Here is a 9,670-nt window from a genome sequence, read left to right as displayed (position 1 = left end):
TTTAATAATAATTAATACATGCAAATTGAATCGAATTAGGTAGAATGAAGCTGAACACAGGATCTGTTCTCCCTTCCAAATAAAATCTACATAACAATGAACATTTGACTTGGTTACATAACTTTCATTTCACCTATCTTCAGATGAAGGTGCTGTTAAACAATGGAAATATCAGAAAGAGTGGAGCATTACTCTTTTTTATCTGAATATTAATATCTTGAAAAATAATCCCTGAATAATCATGAATTTGTTTTGAAGGAGCAATCCAATTGACCAAAAGTAGAAAGTGTTTTCACACATACACACACACACACACACACACACACACACACACACACACACTCTTGGCCTTATCCATCCCCATACCTGGTTAAAAAGAAATGGCTTCAAAGCACCTATTCTTCTGCATCCTTCAGAAAGTCACTGTCCTGTTAAATCTTTTGAATTCTTCGACACTATGTCCACACTCCCAGGTACATAAACTACAGTGATCTTGATGGTGATACCCTTACCTATATTCAATCTGAGCACTGCAAAGAGAGGTGAAGAGTACCCCATGAAATTGTATTTATTGTTGTTCTTAGGCTCCAGTATTTTTCTCATGCCCAGTGGAAAGTTTTCTAGCTTGCCTCATCTCCATTCAAATATGTGAGTCATCTTTCCACTTACCTATGACTTCTTTACTTTATCTTATTTAATAAATAACAAGAATGTCAATAAAGATATAAACCAAATCTTCCAATGGTGTGTCCAATTGCTCATTGTTGGACAGATTGTTCATTGTTGCACTGTAGAGGCCCAAGAGTTAATGATTATAGATGATATTCAAAACTATGTAACTCAGTGGGCTTTGTCCTCTTTTTAGCTATTTTGCCACTGTACTAAATAGAAAGGGGTCTCCATAGGATTGGAGATCATTTTATATCCTTATTGGTTTCCTGGGCTACCATGACCAAAGATTTCATCACATTGTAGACAACCTAAGGGTCATCAGTTTCTTACCTAAACTTTTGCTCAGATAACAGATCTCATCTATACCTAAAGCTATATGTGAAAAATCTTTCCAGCTTGGTACAACTTGCCAAAGCTCATGCTCTGAAGACATTGGCTTCAGGATCCCAGAGTTCCCATCATGCCATAATGAAATATTCAAGAGGGATTTGTTTTTAGGTTCATATGATAGCATTTGGGGGCATTTCAGAATCAGGTGTCTATGTATAACCATATTATAAACTAATTCGAGGAAAGATCACAATTAATATCAAATTTGAAAGACAATAAAAATGATCAGACAGAAATGTCTATAATTACATGAGCTCTAAACTGACCTATTCAAATTGTTCCTTTTTGATTCGTGAATTCAGTGATACACATTTGATTTCCTATGTAGATATGACTTCCCATGATGCCAATCACATCTTATCCTATACTATTACATTCTCTGAAACACTTGTTCATGAAAATCTTTGTCAGGGCATTTGCTCAATACACATAGTATCTGTATATTGTAATGGAACAAATAGGTTATTCCTTGCTCCCTTTCCGTGAGTGGCCTCCAATTGACTAACCACTTTTGTGGCCATACATGTTTTGATGATATCTTCTACTATTCCACTCCTGTCCATTTCTTCAATAGTTAAAAATATTGGCTCCCATTACGCATTTCTCCATTGCCCAATAATTCACAGACTATGGAATTTCATCACTCACCACCAGCATCCTCATAAAATTGCTGTTTTAAAAAGAGAGGTTTTTAAGTAAAAGCTTGAAGTCATAAAGAACCACTTTTCAGTTCCCTATATGTAATCAGCCTGTTCTATGCCTCACATTGAATTCTAAGCCCAGTTCATTGTCCATCTTCAGTGCCTGCCCAAAACTCATATATGGACAAGCTCTGTGGGTTGGTCATCTCTATGTCAAAAAAAGACAGCTTCTTCTTTCACTTGTTTTTTCTTTTATGGATAGTTATGCTGACTGTGCTTGTATGATTCTATTTCTCAGTTAAGAGACATCGCAGGTCTTGATCTAACCAGTACAATGACACCTATGAATAGAAGAATCTTAAAGACCTCACCATGTCTAGGTAATTCTACTTCCATTTGGACTCTTCATTCAGCATAAGGCTCTCGGCTTAATACTTAGCTGAAAGCTAATATCCAGAGGATCAGTGTACAAAACTATCTATTGCACAAGTTTCTAGCAATCTTGTACAATTCTTGACATTTGCATGGGAAATGCCTAATTAAAGGAGGTGGCTTTTTGCTCTATCTAATCAAATAATTTTTTTTTGAAGTTAGCAAACAATAAGCATGCAGGAACCTTGTGCTCCTTGATTTTTCAGTCAATGGTAAAACTGAAACGATATGGTCTGTGATTGTTTATAGAAGCCAGTCTTTCCTTCTCATGGCTTTATCCAGGATGCTCTTAAAGACAGTGAAGATTATCCTTATAATAATTATCTATAGAGGAGAAAGTATACATATTGGTGGATAGGTATTGGGGATTTTTAGCTAACTTTTTATCAGTAATAATAATATTCATGATTTCTTTACAGTGTTGCCTATTCAGCCACCTGACACAGCATATAGATGCTTTCAATCCCAGTCTCATCTTACAGGTGAGGAAACTGGAGTCCATAGGCATTAAGTGACTTTTCCAGAGGTAGGACTCAAATCTCGTTCCTCTTATCCAAAATGCAGTACTCTTTCAATTATACCACAATTGTTTCAAGTAAAATCTGAGTTATCTTACCAAATGTCTTATGAACTTGTTTTTTACTCAATTTACTTCTTATTTTTTCACGAGGTACAACTACTTAAAGATCCACCATCCATATACAAGGGCTTTATGAACAAATTTATATTCTAAACCACTATCATCCTTAGTTTTGATATCTTTCCACACGGTAAGAAGACCTAGTATTTCTCTATTCTTTTGTCCTCCCTGTGCCAATTAATTTACATTGGTTAAATTTGCTTAGGAAATGTTTATAATCTGTGTTGATACATGTTCCTTTATCCATTTATCCTTTTTTGGTATTAATAATTTTTAAATAGGTCAGGTTGGAACTTTCTTCTTAGCATGTTACATCTTGTCTTTATTCTTTCTTCTATGGTCATCTTTGCTCTAAACAAGTCAATGGTCTGACTAAACGGTCAACTAACTTGAATATTAGTTCTAAATCAGTAACAAGTCTTTTCCTGTCTGTTAGATAAAATTTATTTTATTTCTTGTATTGTTATTCAGTGTTCCCTAAGCCCAGTGCCTTTTGACTGATGTTCATAATCAGTAAATAGGAGGCTTTCTGTGTAGACTCTAAGCATTCGGATTATTTTGTTTCTTGATTCTGAGTTTTGTTTTCAATTACATTTTTCACAGTTCTGTCCTATGGTCTCCTTTAAATTGAAGACTATATGCCATTGGATCTGTGATCATACCAATGAGTCTCCAGTAATGCAGAACACAACCTAGGTTTGCTTAGACTTCCCTTAACATCCTAATCCCTATCCCTCCCTATGTTGCATTGGTGTTGACAGATACTGAGAAATAGAACAGACATGCTGAGAATGAGAACAGAGAGAGATTTGACCAAAGAAATGTAAACAAGTAAGTTTCATTGTGGAGGGAACATACTCACATTTGGGGAGGATCAGTTCTTAACTGTCATGGCGCCATGTTTCAGGGATGGAGCTAAGTCACTTAGGGGAATTCAGCTCTTATATTTATAGGATCACTTGTCTGGCTTGTCACTTGGCTTAACTAGGGTCCAGGTGAGAGCTAACCCAAACACTAGAGGCTGTAGAGATAACTTGGTGCTTTTAAGGTTGAATCATGGTAGAGTTCCTGGTGCCTCACCAAGTACTATGTCTACCCAAGAATTATTATCTTCCTACAAGTATCTTCTTCATGTTCTCTTGACATCATATAAATTGAGCACAAGGGCCAGATCAGGCCATCTTCTCTTTTAATTATACATCTTTTGGAAAATATTCTTTTAGGGACAGGTAGGCGGCACAGTGGATAGAATGCTGGACCTGGACTCAGAGAGACCTGAATTAAAATGTAGCTCCAGATGCTCACTAGCTGGGTGACCCTAGTCAAATCACTTAACCTCTGTTTGCCTCAGTTTCCTCATTTGCAAAATGGAGATGATGATAACACCTATTTCTCAAATTGTTGTGAGAATAAAAGATAATATTTATAAAGTGCTCAGAACACACAGTATCTGTCACATTATAAATACTATATAAGTGTTGCTATTGTTAGTATTGTTCTATCACTTCTGGGATATAATTCTTTGATTATAATATATCACAGCCTGAGCACACCCATCTTTCCAGTGCCCTTTGGATGATTCTCAACTTTAATTTTTTGGAGGCTCTAATATGCCCTGACTCCCAGACATGCCATATCAATGAAAGGATATTGATATAAAATGGGTAGGCCTTTATTTAAGACAGAAGCTTGATACTGATGTAATTAGAAGAATTCTTTTCCCAGCAGGCCCGGATAGAATACATCTCATGGAGCATATCTGGAGCCAAATCCTTTTGGTAACACATTTGTCCTGGTCCTTTTTGATGGCTCCAGTATAAAAGAGTTGACACTTTGAGCAAACTCTGGGTGACTCTCTTGTGTCTGAAGGAAGAGAAAGGCTGGATCAGATCTATGTGAGAGAATTGGCTCTACCCATTCAACAGACTGTTAAAGGAAGCCCCTCTTCCCTGTTGTTCTCCCTCTTCCTCTCTGGAAAGCATAGCAAGTGATTCTTTCTCTTTAGAATCTGAGAATATGGAGTCATGGTGATAATGTGCGGTGGGGGGGAGGAGAAAGAGAGAGGTAGCAAGAGAGAGTCAGGGGAAGAATGAAGGATGGTTGAAGGAACAGGTAGTAATCTTTATTACACCCTAAGAAAAAGTGAACTACTTTCACATAGCAACCAGCATTTGTGCTGGCCTAGGTGAGCATGAGATTGGATATCAAAGTCCAAGTTTCCTTTTTCCCTTTGTGGTTCTTTCCTGATCATGGGTCAAATCAATAAGTCAAATGCACAGGCCCTTAATTTATTAAATTAAATGAATTGAATTGAATTTCCTAAGCATTTAGGTACTATGCTAATTGCTGTAGATGCTAAGAAAGGTGAGGGAAAAGATACTTTCTGACTTCAGGAAAGATTACATTCTAATGGAGAGGAAGAATGTATAAACTATAAAGATACAAAATATAGACAGAATAGATGGAAGGCACTCAGAGAGAGGAAGGCATTAGTAACTGGGGATACCAGTAGATGCCTCCAGGAATGAGTGGGATTCAATGTGAGTCTTTCAAGAAGTCAGGGAAACTTAGAAGGTGAGGGGGCAGAACATCCCAGGCATGGGAAGAGTTAGGGCAAGGCATGGAGGTGGAGTGGCACCTTGGAGGAACTGTAAGTGTGCCCATGTTACTTTAACTCCAAGAGCATGGAGGAGTAAGGTGAGAAAAGACTACAAAATGAGGATTAGGGGCCAGGTTATAAAGGAGTTCTGAAAGTCCAAGGACTTTATATTTGTCTTGGAGATAATAGGGAACCACTGGAGCTCATTGAGTGAGATCCAACCAAGTACATAATTAAAGTACATAATCAAAGTGAGTGGAGGAAGGAGAAGAGGAGAAAATAACTGCTTGGTAATTTGGAAATAAAATATGATACATGTTTTAATTTGAAAGGTCTTATTGAATTCTTCATAGATTTTCTTTATATCTATGTTTTATTCAACAAATATTGGTACAGAAGTTAGTTATCTTTATACCATTCCTTCTGTAGAGTATGTTATGGCTAGAGAAATTATCTGTATATAGCTTATTCATATGTAGTTATTTACATGTTTCCTCCCCTGTTACACTGTGGGATCCTGGAGAGCAGGATCTCTTTTTAACCTTTCTTTGAAATCCGAGCACTTAGCTCAGTGCCTGGCAAATTTGTTTCTGTGGAGTTATATCTAACTCTGTGTGACCCCATGGACTTGTCATGGAAAAGATACTGGAGCAGTGTGTGTGTGTGGTGTGTCATTTCCTCCAGTGTGTCCCCATTTTACAGATGAGGAATTGAGGCAAATAGGAGTTAAGTGATTTGCCCAGGGTGAGCAAGAACTCAGATCTTCCTGACTGTCAGCCTGGTTATCCACTATGCCAGTAGGTGCTTAATCAATGTTTACTTACCAACTGAGTACAAGATAACCAACTATCCTATGCAATGGTGTTTCTTATTGCGTTTGGATACATAATAAAAACCAATTCTGACAATTCCTTTACTTTTTCAAGGAGAATCTATAAACTATTATTCCATAGAGATGCATCTTCTTTTTGCCTTTGTATTTCATTTTAAGCAAAAAATGTTAATACCAATACAAGTCTGACCTCCAGTAATATGTAGACTTGAGTCACCAGACAAAAATATCTCATTTAGTACTAAGATCTTGGATCATTGCATGGCCCAGCAACAGAGGCTGAACCAGCTGGGGAGTGACCATAGAAGCAGCAGAGACAGAGGATAAACCACCTCTGGCCTTTCTCCTATTTAAGGAAGAGAAGATTACTATTAATGACTGATGTATCCAGTGTCTCTTTGCTCATCATCAACATGGAGGACTAGGAACTAAATCATCAAATCACAGTTAGTGAAAGACCCTCAGGTATTGCTTGCTATAAAATCCCCTCCCTACAGGAATGCAAAGTCACCATTCATATCCAGACCACTGCAGTTCATAGTCCCCAGGGAGCTTTCACTGACACCACTATGGTTCTGCTCTGATCAGAGATCTATCTGTCCTTGTTGGAGGAGTGATTCTGGGTCTATAGCAAAGACAAACAATGAGGAATTCAATAGTTTCTTCCCCATGAATTTCCAGAGGAATTTGTGATGTGGGCTGACAGTGGGCAATGAGGGGTAGTAATAGGAACTGGACCCTCATACTCTGAAATCTTGTATTTCTCGCCAGTTAGCACTGGTTAAACATCAACTGCAAAACCTGTAGTTTCAGCATTAGTCAAGTTTGAATTGCAGATCAACCAATTACCCATTCTGGGTACTGGACCTGTAATAGTCTATATTGGGCATCAGCTTTGTGCTTAATCTGTTTTATTAATTGCTCATATTGTTCTTAGAACTGAAAGGCATAATTAATTACTTATAGTGGTCTTGCACTGTACTGCACTCCCTCTCCCAAGTTCTCATTCCATAAGGGCAAGTGAGACCTCTCCCACACTGACAAATGATGACAAGATGAACAATGGGGGAACATGGAACCTTGTACTGGGACCTCTGGCATTCCAGAAGAGCCTTCCAAACTTGAACATGCTTCTTATTCCCTATGACAATGAGTCCCAAAACACATCTACACCTGAATTTGGCCATGCCTGCCTTCTCGGGTTTTCAGGAAAGGTGAAGAATGGGAGATGACAAGTACCCAAACCCTAATAAGTATGCCAACCCTGATCCACAGGGTGTGGAAGCTGGCACTCTACTGCAGACCTGCTACTCCATACTATCAATTCCAAAGAGGTTACTCTAGTAGCCCCTGGGCTTATCCATCAGTTCTAAAGCTACCTGATTAGCCCCCCAGACTATTCCACCAACTATTAGGCAATTATATCATCATAAACCACTTCTTCAAATAAAATTCTTTTCTTGCTTTGGGACTGAATGGATTTGAGTCTCCCATTCTTGGGTGAGACCCTACTACAAACCTAGGTGTGTTTCTCCTACAATATATATGCGTACAGAAATTCTTCTTCCCCTTCGTATTCAACTAGTATAAAAGTTAAACAAGGGGATCCTTTGCATTGCTTTTCTCTTCAGAATACGACTCCTGTAATTTCCTCATAAAAATGTATTTCTAACCTCTGAGTCACTGTCCTTCAATATCTCAAGTAGCACTTTTCAGCCATATTCAGAATTCTGCTTGCCATGAAATCACATTGTGATCATCTGGCCAATGTGGGCTGGAAGACTATCAGAGACAGCTAGACTTATTAGACAGTTTAATTGTAATGAAAAAATAGTCATTAATGAACCTGTGTTCAACTTGAAGGAAGACTGCCAAAGGGCTCTGTTCTATTGCCTTAGATGGTGTACTAATTTATTAAAAAAATCTGTAGGTGCTCCAGAATTGGGAGACTAGCATTCATTGGATGCTAGTCAGGATTCAAAACTCCCTCTTCCTTAATTAGGTACCTGGCCACTGAGTCAGGAAAGCAATTATTTGGTGTCTAAGCTCGGATCTAGTTAGCTTTATCTCTCTATGTCCACAGAACACAACAACACAGTTCACTTTATGTTTTAATTTGAGCTTAGTTGAAAACTATCCACCTAGAAAATGTTCACTTTGGAGAGCCTATTTGTGAGAGTTACAGGCATACGATTCTCACCACTAACAGTACAAACCCATTATTTGACCCTGCTTCTGGCTGCTAGTTTCTTCCAGATCGCAATGTTGTTTGTGTCTGTCAGCGCCACAAGGTGGGTAAAGGTAGGGTCTGCCATTGCTGTTTTGATTAAGGTTTTGTTCATCTTTTGGCCTCAGGCTGAGAGATCTGACCTTTTGAGAAACTGTCAAAAAGAAGAAAAGACTTCAGATGTATTGTTCATGAGACACTAACTTCCCCTTCAGGGTTAGCCCAGGCCGAGAGAGGAACAGCAGTAATCACTTTATTTGGTGCTTTGCTGTTATGCCTCACTTGGTCCTTCAAACATTTCTGTGAAGGCAAGGGGAACAGAAGGAGAGAACATCTCCCACTTCAACCCAAAAGGACTAGGTAGGAATTTCTGATTGTGCAATTTTAAACCATGGATGCCACTCTAGGACTACAAGATTTGAAGCTAGAAGGGTTTTTAGAAATCATTTGAGATGTGAAAACAAACCCAGAGATAAGAAACATCAAGTTGGAACCAAAATTAAAACTAAATCATCTGGCTAGTCACCCTAAGAGCTCTTGCCCCAGAGAACTCTCAGCAGGCCTACCTGGTGGAGGTCACCTTGTCCTGTAAGGGATATTGCTACTGGAGATATGCCTGATGTTGTATATCCACACACTACTGTCTTTATCTGCACAGAACACAAATGCTTTTTCTGTGACATACCATTTTGGATGGTGGTCAGTGCCTCCCTGCTCGTCACTGACTTCAGGGGTGTGTCATGATTGTTCCAAGCCTGATTGGAACCATAATTGGTTCCAAGGTAGAAGATTTGGTAAGGACTAGGCAATGGGGATTAAGTGACTTGCACAGAATCACACAGCTGGGAAGTGTCTGAGGCCAGATTTGAACCTAGGACCCTCCTATCTCTAGGCTTGGCTCTCAATCCACTGAGCCACTCAATCCCACTTGGGTTGGAAGTGGGAGATGTTCTCTCCTTCTGTTCCCCTTGCCTTCACAGAAATGTTTGAAGGACCAAGTGAGGCATAACAGCAAAGCACCAACAGCCTCCTTACCTTCTGTCTTAAAAATCAATCTAAGTATTGACTCTATGGCAGAAAAGTGGTAAGATCTAGGCAACTGGGGTCAATTGTCTTGCCACAACTTGGAAGTTATCTGAAGCCAGATTTGAACCCAGGTGCTTCTGATTCTATGTTGGGCTTTCTATTCACTGAGCCATTTAATTTCCCCTTTATTGCAGTTTTTTTGTAAAAGAGT

At 38.7% G+C, this 9,670-nt stretch overlaps 1 pseudogene; it reads left to right on the top strand.

Annotated features, from left to right (window-relative positions):
- The first annotated feature begins 457 nt into the window (after nucleotides 1–457).
- Nucleotides 458–6,865, top strand: LOC130458127 (DNA-directed RNA polymerase II subunit RPB11-a-like; annotated as a pseudogene).
- The last annotated feature ends 2,805 nt before the right edge of the window (nucleotides 6,866–9,670 follow it).

This window comes from Monodelphis domestica, chromosome 3 (assembly GCF_027887165.1).
Source record: "Monodelphis domestica isolate mMonDom1 chromosome 3, mMonDom1.pri, whole genome shotgun sequence".
Classification (NCBI taxonomy): Eukaryota; Metazoa; Chordata; class Mammalia; order Didelphimorphia; family Didelphidae; genus Monodelphis; species Monodelphis domestica.
Note: the sequence above shows the minus strand (reverse complement) of the source record. Positions and strands in the feature narration are given on the sequence as shown.